The 12,051-nt window shown below is 51.9% G+C and overlaps 1 protein-coding gene across 1 annotated transcript in view; it reads right to left on the bottom strand.

The window, feature by feature from the left end:
* Sned1 (sushi, nidogen and EGF like domains 1) overlaps positions 1-12,051 on the bottom strand; it is an 81,959-nt gene that overhangs the window by 68,727 nt on the left and 1,181 nt on the right. The window lies entirely within an intron of this gene.

The following is a 12,051-nucleotide window of genomic DNA, read 5'->3' as shown; positions in this document are numbered from 1 at the left end:
CCTCAAGAGCAGGAGGAGTGGGGGAGGTGGAGAGGCTGGTGGGAAGCGGGTGGTGGCAGTTGGGCTCTGAAGGTTTTCCTGAGGAGCTGTGTGGTGTGGTGTGTGTGGTTCTAAAAATAAAGTTCGTTTCTTTTGACAAGTGGCTCCTGAATTGTGCCCAGCCAGACATGCAGCAACGTGGACTGCTGGAGGCCAGAGTGTCCTGCACGGGGCCAGCGTGACCACCAGTCCCCAGCAGGGCCTTCACATATGCAAGGGTCCACCCAAGGAAACAGCCAGCCATGATCCTGCACGAGTCCCTTCCTGGTAATGTGTTGGCCAAGACCGCCTGGGGCTCAGGCAGCTGGGGGGAGAGGCCATCGCTGTGGCCCCGAGCACATGTGCGCTTTTTAAGAATTCAGAGCCCTGTCTACTGTGGTCCTCGAGTCATTTTATAGGGTCATGTTCACATAGATCAACCTTGAGGGATGAAGTGTCCTGTCGTCTCTTGGTCTTTGGGGGACCATGAGAGCTTGCTTTAAAAGGGCTGCATTCCCAGGTTTGGTGTGCAAACCCACTGTGTGTGGCACCTTCCCGGCCTGCCCTCCCCGGGGGCTTGAGGACCCAGGGAGCCAAGGCAGCCTGGCCCATCCTTCCTGGGCTGGGAAGAGGGACGTCCTCTGTCTTTGATGTGGGCACTCATGTCTTCTGATGGCATCCGTGAAACAACAACAGGGTGACTTATCAGTCTGCAAGGAGAGTATGATGTTGGAATGATCCTGACAACTTTATGTAAAAGAAAAATTTTTCTAGAAAAATGGAATTTACCAGATTTAATCAGAAATACAGAACCAAAGTTTTTACATAATCACTAAGGAAACTGAATGAGTATTCTAAATTTTTCCTGCCAAGAAAGCTCTGCATCACAGGACAGTATCAGTGCATTCTTCTCGATGCTTGAGAAAGACTCCAGAGATCCATGAATGCTCCCAGGTGAGCGCTGCACCTCCCTGAAGGTGACATCTCACAGGGACACATTTGAATGGCCAGTGGTGAGCTGTCTCACTAAGGTGAAGCTGCTAGAACCTTCAGCCAGCGGTCATCAAACTGAACCCAGCCATCTATAAATAGGATCCATTATCCTCATCACCAAGTTGAGGTTTTATTAGGAATACAGGGTATGTTTTACATTAAAAAAACAATTAATTTTATTCATCATTACATGGATTTTATGAAGTTCACTTATGGACTTAGAGACTGAAGGAGAAGACTGGAAGCATCTTACTAGGAGTAGCGAAGGCATCTGATCAAAGCCGGTGCCCATCTGCAAGGTGAAGGGTGTCCTCGAAGCCACCAGGTGAGGGGTGGTGGTTGTGCTGAAGCACAGGGCACTTTGGGTCAGGTTCCACTGGCCCACTTCTGTGGGATGGTGATGAATTCTCAGCCAGGCAGGAAAAAGAGCCCAACATAAAGTGATGGAAAGAAAGGGACATGGTGGTCCCGGGTGCACATGAGGGGGAAGTGGGTGGAAAACCCAGAAGCTGCAGACAGACAACTGAGCAGAGCCCCTGGGAGAACCAGTCGGCTGCCAGACAAAACGGGGGATGCAAAGAGTCTCTCAGTGGACAGAAGGGAAGTCAGGGAAAGGCCATCACCGCCATGCAGGCCACTGCACCCAGAGCAAGCCTAGCGGAGGCCCAGAGTTCTGCATGGTCAGAGCTGCCCCTCACAGCAGGTGCCAAGGTGACCCAGAGGAGCAGGACACGCCGTGTCCCTGGGCAGGGTGACTGGGAGCTAAGAGCCGGCAGCTTCCTGGCCTCTGGTGGAGTGACCAGTGCAGGGCACAGTAACAAGCCCACAGGTGTGCATCTTGACAAGCCAATTCTAACGTCAAAGACCAACCAAGGCCATCTGGAGAAAACGAGGTGGCAGGATGTGCTCCAGCAGACACCAGGAGTTCTTAGGAAGCACTGGACAGAAGAGTACCCTGAGCCCAGGAGCTGCCAGGGAGCATGGACACTGGGTCCCCAGTAGTGGTACTTCCAGGCACTTCAGGTGGCCTTCCCCATATGCTGGGGGCTCTGCTTGTCTTCAAATGAGAGCGGCCCCAGGATCCTGACCTTGTGCCCTGTACAGAGACCTGCTCCAGTTGCACTAGAACCCTAATGTGAAGGACGAGGGACAGCCTTGCAGTTGCTGGGGAAGGGACGTGCAGAGACGCTTGTGGCTTCGGTGAAGCATTAAGGCAGCACAGAAACATCCCGATCTTGATGTGAACACACTCTGCCCGGTGCAGCTTGAGGCCCTGTCTTAAAGCTTGCCACCCGAAAGGTTCCCACGATCGGGATTTTTTTTCGTTTTTTCAGACTTTGAAAAACTTGTACACACATGAGATATCTTGGGGCTGGGACCCAACACAAAACTCATACTGTTTCATGGTGCACTAAATGTGCCGCCCAAAGCTAAGTTTACATATCACTTTCACTGATTTTGTGCCTATAAGAAAGTTTAGTCCATGAACCATGTTTTTGTTATTTATTTCTGAATATCAAGATAAATAAAAAAAAATAATGACTGCATTTAAGCATCTCCCCTGTGGAGTGTGTGCTGAGCTTGTTCTGACTGCAGCTGCCCCAGGAGGCTGGGGGTGGAGTCTTCCACTTGGGGCCTCGTGTCGGTGCTCAGAAGCGTGGACTGCAGTCTGCTGCAGATGGGGACACTCAGCCTGAATAGTGAAGGTCAGGGCTTCTGCTCAAAGACACCACTGGAGAGAGTCGAAGGGCACAGAGAGGGAAGAGGCTTTTGAGACGTTTACAATCTGGTTTTACACAGAAGGGGAAACCACAGAGAAGAAGAAAAGGACCTGACAGTCACTTCTCAAGGGGAGGACTCCCTCATCTTGTCGGCAACTCAGTGACACCAGGTGGACCCCCAGCAAGGGCATGGCACCCCAGGGCTGCCATGACTATCCATTTCTGTGGAAAAGAGGGCTGCCACCCAGATGTAACAGTGCGGAGGGGTGTCGTGTTCCCAGGAGAGCCTCACCCACCTGCTGCCTGGCCAGGCCTGGGGTGAACAGAGCCAAGTGAGGTCATGAGTCCCGATTCCCAGGCATGCCCTCCCCTTTCAGGTTGCACTCAGGGTTGGTGGCCTCACCAGGGCCTGGTCCTATCCCCTCTGAGCAGGCTGAGATTCTCAGGGGGACTCTGGTCAGCTGCCTGGCTCTTGGGAGGCCCTGAGGCCAGAAGGAACAACAGGAACTGGGGAGTGCCCGGGCTGCAGGAAGGAGGAGGAGGCAGCTGTGCTGGGGGCAGGGCTGCCAGGCGCCAGTGGCTGTCCTGCCGGATGCGCACCCCCAGCTGGCTCAGAGGAAGCCCAGGGTGATGCTGGTGGATTTCCTGCTTGGATGAAGACAGGACGTGAACTGTGGAGGCACCTGGGCTGAGGGCCTCCCTGGGCGGGCGGTGGGCCTGGGGCAGCAGGGTCCCTGTCAGCCAGGAGTGCCTGGGGAGCTGGCGAAGCCCCGCCCGGCACCGCAAATCAGATCAGAGAGGGTGGCGCCTCTGTTCCCCGCTTTAACTTCTCTGCCAAAAATCAGACAGCAGAGCCCCCAGGCACTCTGTGAGCTTGTTCTGAAGCACGCAGGCATGTCTCTCGTTTCCTGGCCACTTTCCGGGTGGTTGGATTCCTCCCACAGTGCAGTGGGGCTGGCATCCGGGCAGCAGTGGGCAGATCTGCAGGCTGAGCCAGCTTCACACCCAGCCCTGGAAGGACCGGCTGGCTGGGCAGAGCACCCTGGTGCTGCACCTCAGGAAGCCTCACAAGTGGCTGCAGAAGGGACAAGAGCAGAGTTCCAATGTCCCTGCAAGAGTGACCACCAGGGACAACCTGGGCCACCTTCTGGATGCCCCAGATGGGAGCAGTGGAGGAGGCAGGGAAAGGACTGGGTGTTGGAGGACAGCCTCCCTGTCTTCCAGCTGGCCCTCTCTCCTGCCCTCCTAAGTCCACCATTCAGGGCCTCCTTCTGGCCACCCTCTGGTCTCCTGCCCCAACTGTTACCTCTGGCCCTGAGTGCAGGACTGGGTGGAGGTGGTTTTGGTAGCCCTCCTCTTATAGGGGCTATCCCCCAGGGGAGTCCAGGTAACTGCCGTGGCCCTCCCTTCCTCTCCTGTCCTTCAGCTGTCCTCAGTGCCCTGTGCAGGTGCACACCTGGCCAGGTGCCGCCCCAGTCTTAGGGGCTAGGGGCCAGCTCCTCACACTAGCCCCTGGGCAGCAGCCATATCTTCCTAGGAATTCACACCTCCCTTGGGTCCATCAGTGGCTTGGGCTGCTGTGTATGCTCTACCTGGTCCAGCTCAGATAGAGGGGCCTCCTTAAGACCACCTGAAATATCTGAAGCTACCACTGGGTCACTGAGAATTTGCAGTGGTCAGAGGTAGAATCTCCAGGCTACACCTGGCTTGTCCTGGCTCCCCACACATACCTGGACCCTTGTCTTGTCCCCTGGGAACAGTGGCCACTCTCTGGGACCCCACACAGGTACAGTCCCAGTGGGCCTCCAGGGCTGCCATGCCTGATCCATTCCCCATCTCCATGGGTGCTCCAGAGCAGGGGTCAGGAAGTGTTTGATGAAGGTCAGGTTCAGAGGTTTAGAGGGCTGCATCTGGCCCTCAAAAAGCACCCAGACAAGCTCAGAGGACATGAGGGATAGAGCTGCCTCTAGTGTGGGCACCCTGGAGGGTCAAGGGCCTGTGCCAACCCATTCCCATTCCATGCCTCGTACCCTAGTCTAGGCTGCAGCATCCTGAGGATGTCTGAGCATGTGCTGGGTCCCATGCACCAGGGAACAGGGCAGTGGCTGTATTCAGTAGGTGTTTAATATGCAAGACCTAGCTGGCTGAAAGAATAACTTGTCCTGCTTTGTGAAGATCCAGCCTGTGATGTGAGGCTGTGAGCCTGGGCCTGGGGGGCATGCCTGGTGGGGCTACCCACCTTTCTGGCACAGAGGTGCAGGAGCAGCCTCCACAGGGCCAGTCTCCTCTGTCCTTGGGTCTGCCCACGTCCATCACCAGGAGGACCCTCAAGAGTCCCAGTCTGGCTAGAGACCAGAGCTGCAGAGGGACGGCTGTGGCTGGGCCTGGGGGCAACATGTCTGGCCACCCTATCACCATAAGTAGGAGTCAGGAGAAGGCTCAGCCTGCAGGTCAGGTCAGGAGGGCTGGGGGTCTCCCAGGGACAGGTGAGCAGGAGAGCAGGCACTCTCAGAGCTGCAGTGATCCTCAGATGGGTCCCAGAAGAGGCCCAGTATCAAAAAAAAAAAAAAATTGACTCAGGGTCCACCCAGACCTGGGGTGTATCCCTCTCTGCTTGACACTTCTGCTGTGCCCCAGGAGATACTGGGTGCTCCAGCCATGGAAACCTGCTCTGGAAGAAACCATTCCTGAAGCTGGCCCAGGGAGCAGCCAGCCCTGGGCACCTTCGCCCAGAAGAGGGTGTGGATGGGAACACACTTCTGGGTGGCGCAGGACCCCGGCAAAGCCCCTGCCTCCTGGAGGAGTCCCCCTGCACTGAGGTGTCAGGAGGACAACCTGCACTGGGGGCCACTGGCACCACCACATGCCACAGCAGTGGTCAGCCAAGCTGAGTGCAGTCAGCCCTGGGGTGGCACTTGTGGCTCTCATTAAAAAGCACACTCCCACAGTTCAGGGCTCCGGCCACACTGCAAGACATCTGTGTGAGGGGAGCCCCAAGTGAATTCTATGAAAGTCCAAACAGGTTGGAAACAAGCTGTTTATAAAGAGAGCTATCCAGGAAGAAATCCACCGGAACCCTGGAGACAGGTGTTTCTGGGTGGCAGCATTATGGGTGCTTCCCATTGATCAGAAGACGATTGATCTTTACTGAGCAGCTCCTGGCACTGGGCACTGTTCTGGAAGCTTGGAAGCACAGTGGACAGGAAAGACAAAAATGATGTGAATACCACAAATAAAATGTGTGGCCACTTCTCAGAGCAAGGGCACATCAAAAATGAATGAGAGGATGAGAGAGGCCCAGCCAGCAGGAGTGAGAGCAGGGCTTCGGCTGTGCCACGAGGACGCATGGTGGCAAGTCTGTCATTCCACACTGTTACCTGCGGTGGGTCATAGGAGCAGATCCCAGCTGGACAGGCGAGTGGCCAGGCTGCTCTGGGGCAGTGCAGACTCAGCAGGTCCTATCAAGAGGCATTAGGCCCCTGCCACGTGTAACCCAGTGCCACGTCAAATGTGCAGTGCATCGTGGCCTCAGACTCCCCATGGTCACCAACGCCAGCCGGCTGTCCTATGTGCCTTAACACTCTTCTCCCCTCAGTCCTGAGCCACTGGAGAATAAGCTACAGGTATGATGATGACCTGCACTCCTAAGTATTTCATTATTTCCCAGGAATAAGAACCTTCTCTCATATGAGCACATGCAAATCCCTGAACCAGCGGGCCTAGCCCCGATGGTTAGGTGCAATGCTAGGGACGGTGCTGTCCCCATCTATGCTTCATCATTCATTTACTTGTGTCTGTGTGTACAGACGCCTCCTTTATTTAATGCCCTACAAGCCGTGACTATCATTATTTATTTTTATATTCAAACTGTCCCAGACATGGCCAGTGGGAGCCCCTCCAGGGGCCTCTGTGTCCTGCTGCCTCTCCATCCTTCCTTGAGCTCTTCCTCACTCTGTGGTACAAGGTTCGCTTTTCTTGACACCAGCTAGAATTTCAAGAAAGCCTGGTTCTGTTCAGTAGAGACTGGTATGCAGCAACCAGTATCTGGGCACTGGAAGTGCTCATGGCTTTGGGGGATGCTATTGGACAGAGCAAGGAAATCCTTAGTGACGGGGACACATTCTGAGAAATGTGTCATTAGGCTTTACCTAGAGTGCACTTACACAACTTTGCATGGCTCAGGCCAGTCACCCAACAAGGCCTCTTGATACCAGCAGGAAACGTGAAAAATACCAGATGCATAGCAGGGCATAATGTTTAATGGTAACTTGGTTTTACGTAGACAGAATACACCTAAAATAACAATAGTCTATACAGCCCAGCATAGCATAGTGGTCCACTATTGCTGCCAGCATCATGTACTCTTCATAACTGTGTGTGTTGTATGTCCATGTCTGGCGGCACGGAAGGTTGCTCCCCACCAGCGTTAACACCAGCACGTGAGCAGTGCATTATCCATGAGGTTAGGCAGCTTTGATGGCACGGCTTTACGGAAGTTTCCATCTCCACTATAGTTAGTCTTATGGGACCATTATTGTATTTGTGGTCATGCGAGACATGACCAAATGTGTGTATGTACATACCTGGGTATGTCTGAATCCATCTACCACAATATACATCCATCCGCACAGCATAATGTGAGTTTATATTGATATAAACCAATTCCTATCCAACATAAAAACCACTGGCTTTGTTTGTGCTTCCTCCTTTCCACATCTGTAACTCCCATCTTCAAGAGTGAAGCACACATCATCCTCAATATGTTCACTCCTTCACTCTACAGGTTCAGAATCACTAACCATACCACTGTGAAAAAATAGGCTAAAATTACAGTTTGATATTTGGATACCATTCTTTTAATTTTACTTTGCAGGTGTATGAAGTATCGTATTAAAGTTACTTGCTAAAATTAGAAGGTAATTATATTAAAGCAACTATTATAAATATTAAAATTATGCTCAGAATATAAAAGAAAACATCAGGATGAGGAGGAAATAAATGAAAGATGCAGAAAAATCCAAATAGAACTTCTATCAGTGAAAAATAAAATAGCTGAAACAAGAACACACTGAATGGGATTAATGGGTTAAACACTGCAGAAGAGAGAATTGGTGAACTTGAAGACATAAAAATAGAAATATCCAAAATCAAGGACATAGAGAAAAAGGACAGAACAAAAAGTGAACAAAGTTTCAATGAGCAATGGAAAAATTACATGCAGTTTGATGTACATACACTTGAGTCTTCAAATGAGAAGGTCAAAAACAGGAGAAAAAAAATGAAGATGGCTGAGAATTTTTTCAAAACTTCATGAAAACTATATATCCAAAATCATGAATACAAGCAGAAGAAATATAAAAAACATCATAACAATGCACCTAAAAATCAAATTGCTGAAAAGCAGTGATAAAAAGAAAATCTTGAAAACAGTCAGAGAAAAATGACATTATACACAGAGGAACAAAGATAAGAAGGCAGCAGACTTCCCATTAGGAACTATGCAGATTGATAGACAATGGAACAGCATCTCTTCCACACTGGAAACGAAACAAAAAAACCAATCCCCAAATCACACAGTTAACCTAGAATTCTACACCATTCATCAGAAATATCTTTCAAAATGGAGCTAAGTAAAAAAGTTATCAGAAAAGGTAATTTATGCCCAGCAGGCCTATACCAGAAACATTATAGGAAGTCCTTCAAGCAGAAGAAAAATAATATAAATTGGAAATCTGGATCTACACAAGAAATGAAGACTGGAAATGGTAAATAGGTGAGTAAATATCAAAGACTTTCTAACTTTTAAATCCCTTTAAATGACAATTAGTTATTTATAGCAAAATATTAACAGTGTATTATCAGGTTTATAATATATGTAAATCAACATTTATGGCAACAATAGATTATGCTATTATAAGGTTTTTACATTGTATTTGAAGAGTATAATATTGTTTGAAGATATACCATATAAAGTTAAAATGTATTTGAAACTATAGCAATCATTAAAAAGTTTTTTAAAAGAGATATATTACTAATAAGCCTATAATTTAGAGATAACATGAAACCATTTCAAAAATCCCAAAGAAGAACAGATGTAAAAAATCAGAGGATACATTAAACCCAACCATACTATAAATCACACTAAATGTAAATGAACTCAATACTCCATTAAAAAGAAGGGATTGCCAGACTGGATTTTTAAAAAGATCAAATGCTATATACTTTTATGCACTCACTAAAAGAGTCGAGGCCAATCACCCAGGTGCAATGAGGGTTTTGTTGAAGGTTTTGAGGAGCCACAACAAGAAGTCAGTGTCTGCCCTGTCCAGGCTGCAGTGGTCTCAGTGTTACACAGCCTCTGCACATCCCCTCTCTCCACGACCTTCCTGGTAGCTGAGAGGCTGTTTCTCCTGCTCCCCCTGCCCCAGGTAGAGGCCAATAGACATGGTGGGAAAAACCACTCTCCATGGTTAGGCAAACTGAGGCTGGTGGAGGAAATGACCAGGCAAAGTCCACCAGCTGCCTATAGACACCATAGCACCTGCTTCACCCCATACTGCGGAGGGGAGTGCTGGGACCATGCTCTCTGGGTGGGAAGGCCATCCAAGGCTGGGCAGATGGGTGTGGACCCAAGCCTGGCCTCCCAGGGCATGAGAGCTGAGATGGCTAGCAAGAGTTCAAGGGCATTCTGTACATCAACAGTCCTTCTTGACCAAGGGCTCTGCAGGGACACTGCCCACTCCTGGTCCCTCCCACTCAGGGTTCTATGTTTCTTGGAATGGTTCCAAAGTTTTCAAAAGACAAAGAGGTGCAGTGATAAGGGATTGTCACAGTATATGAGGGCACAGCACCTGACAGACCCCTGGGAGAAGCCTCCAGGGGGCTGGGTGAAGGGTTCTCTCTAGGGAGACAGGACTCTGTCCACGCCCCAGCAGTTCAGGTTGGAGATATGCCTCATGCCCCATCCACTGCACACCGTAAGAGACTCCTGGGCCCACCAGGGCTCCACACCTTAACAGAATTGCTCCCCAGGCACTCTCTTCCACTAGCAAAGAAGGGACAGAGGCCGAAGCGGTGTGCTACCCAAGGCCACCGTTCAGTCTGCTGGTGCTAAACACACAAAGATTCTCTGTGTGGCCCTCGGATGCTCCCCTGGGTGAGGCTGCACCTGGGGGCTGTGGCTTCAGCTAATTGGGAGAAACAGGCATTCCCTCTCATGGTCCACATCTGCCTGAGCAGACCACTCCTCTTCCACAGGCCCCACTGGTCCCACAGGCCACGGCCCAGCTCCCATCACTACCCAGAACCTGCAGCGGGCTGGTGGCAGTCCTGTCGGTGTGGCCCTCAACCGTCCCAGAGCCTCACAACTAGCCAGGTGCAACAGCTGTCACACGAGAAAGAAGCAGAACAGGGGGCCCCTTCCAGGCAGGGGCCGCCCACCTGAGGTGGCCCTGTCTTGCCGGGGCCATTTCGGCAAGCTGTTTCTAACACAGACTGAAGAAGCACTCGCCCCACACAGGCACGGCTGCCTTCCCCACATGACCGAGGCCAGTACAGAGGGACAGAGCTTTTATTCACTCGTTCATGCCATCAGCCTGCTCTTGGCCAAGCCACAGGTTGAAGGCAGAGGGAGCAGAGGCCACATAGAAGGTCCTTGTTCGGCCCACACAGGCGCCTGGGCTGGGAGTTGCTGTGCAGTGTTGAGAGCCAGAAAGGGACATCCAGGGCAGAATCCTGTCTGCCAGGGTGGGCGCATGGACACCCAGAAAGGCCCTGCAGTAAATGCCTCCGTTCTCTGTGTCTGGCTTGGACCTAATCTGTCTCCACACCCTGCATCTGCTTCCCTCCCTGACCACAGAGCCCGCTCAGGTATTTCAGGCCAGGTGTCCTGGACACAGCTCCCTAAAGAACTCCGTCCTCTGCCCACTGAAAAAGGGAAAGGTGAATGGCACTGCACACAGTCCATCCACACAGCAAGGATGTTCCAGGTAAACCTGTGTTTCAGGAAAGAACAGTTGGAAGATTCATTTCTGATGACACCTTTGTTTTTTTAGCCAAACTTTCCACTTCAGAACCATGTCTCCCATTGTTTTGGCAAGAATAGCTGTTTTCGGTGAGGTTGTTTAGAGGGTCAACGGTGTTGGTAGTATTTTCACTGTGACTTTGAGTGGGAAGATGATACTGGCCCAGATGCTTAAGGAACATTTGGACAGACTTCTGCCAGGACAGTGCTGACACGGGGCTTTCCCATTCCTGAGATGGACTGTTCTCCTCTGGCTGGGCAGACCTGAACTCAGCTCTGCCTGACCACTTTGCATGTCTAGGAGTACACTCTGCTCCTCTGTCAATTCCTGGCCCAGAGGGACCTTCAGGTGGCATCTATAGAGAAAGGATGCCCCCAGCCCCACCCCCAGATGCTCCCTGGGTGGGCGTGGGGAAATGAGCTGCCAGGCTGCAGAGTGGCCCCTGGGGTGGCTGTCCAGGTACAGGGATATTGAAGGTTGTGCTGCTTCTGGATGGGATGGGGAAGACCTGAGGGCAGTGCAGAAGACTGTCTGGTGAGGAGAGTGGTGTTGGAGATGTTAGGGACCACGTGGTGGTGATGCTTATGGTGGAAGGGGTGACAGTAGGTGGTGTTGCTGATGGCAGTGTTGGTGGTTCTAGCGAGGACACAGGTGGCAGTGCTAATGAGAAGAGTGATGGTGGTAGATGTGACCCGGGTTTGGTTGGGGCAATGGTGTTGGAATGACTATATACCAGCCTGTCCTAGCATATGGTGGTTCAGGGGACCACTGGGGACCTATGCACAGAGGCCACCTCACCGTGCTTCATCCCCTGGGTGGCCCTCAAGTGACTGGCCCAGCAGTCACACCCTGGGTACATGGAGACAGAACTGTCACTCAGGCCTTTTCCTGCACCCCGGGGCTCCAGCAGTGCCCTCTGGGGGTCCTGTTGGACTCCCTGGGACTCAGAAGGGTCAAGAGAAGAAACAGCTCACTGCCTCCAGCCAGAGCCCCCCTACACTGCAGCTGGCTTCCAGCCCTGGCCAGGCGGAGTTGCTAAGAAGCCCTGAGAAGTGGGGAGGGTCAGTCTGCTGGCACTGGGCCTCCCGAATCAACTGGGGGCGGGGTCGAAGTGGCCTGGGAGGGGAAGGGATCGCAGGCCAAGTGCCCCACTCTGGAAACCCAGGCTCAAGGCCCTGTTCCTTGCAGCCACATCGCTGTCAGAAAAGGAAACAACGCGGGGCGAGGGTCACCACCAGGCTCCGGACCCATCTCAGGGTGCATGCTGCGGGCGAGCCCGCCAGCGGCAGGGATGC

This window comes from Marmota marmota, unplaced genomic scaffold (genome assembly GCF_001458135.2).
Source record: "Marmota marmota marmota unplaced genomic scaffold, marMar, whole genome shotgun sequence".
NCBI classification, from domain to species: Eukaryota; Metazoa; Chordata; class Mammalia; order Rodentia; family Sciuridae; genus Marmota; species Marmota marmota.
Note: the sequence above shows the minus strand (reverse complement) of the source record. Positions and strands in the feature narration are given on the sequence as shown.